Below are 264 nucleotides of genomic sequence, written 5' to 3' on the forward strand. Positions count from 1 at the left end.
ACATATGAATAAAGTGCGATGAAAATATATATGCATAACACTTTTGAGGACTAATTTAGTACCAAGTGAGTCATTTAGGGAGCTTGTGCTAAACGCCTTGAGATATACCAGCTGACCACCCTAAAATATAATTCTAATAATAAACGAACACCATGAACATGCATAAAATCTAAATACCTATGTGGAGAAATCACCTGTCGTGACCTCTTGGATTACACGTTTCGATTTCCTGTTGATGTTGGAAGCTCATAAGCAGGGCAGAGA

The sequence above is a fragment of the Palaemon carinicauda genome, chromosome 7 (genome assembly GCF_036898095.1).
Source record: "Palaemon carinicauda isolate YSFRI2023 chromosome 7, ASM3689809v2, whole genome shotgun sequence".
In the NCBI taxonomy this organism is placed as follows: domain Eukaryota; kingdom Metazoa; phylum Arthropoda; class Malacostraca; order Decapoda; family Palaemonidae; genus Palaemon; species Palaemon carinicauda.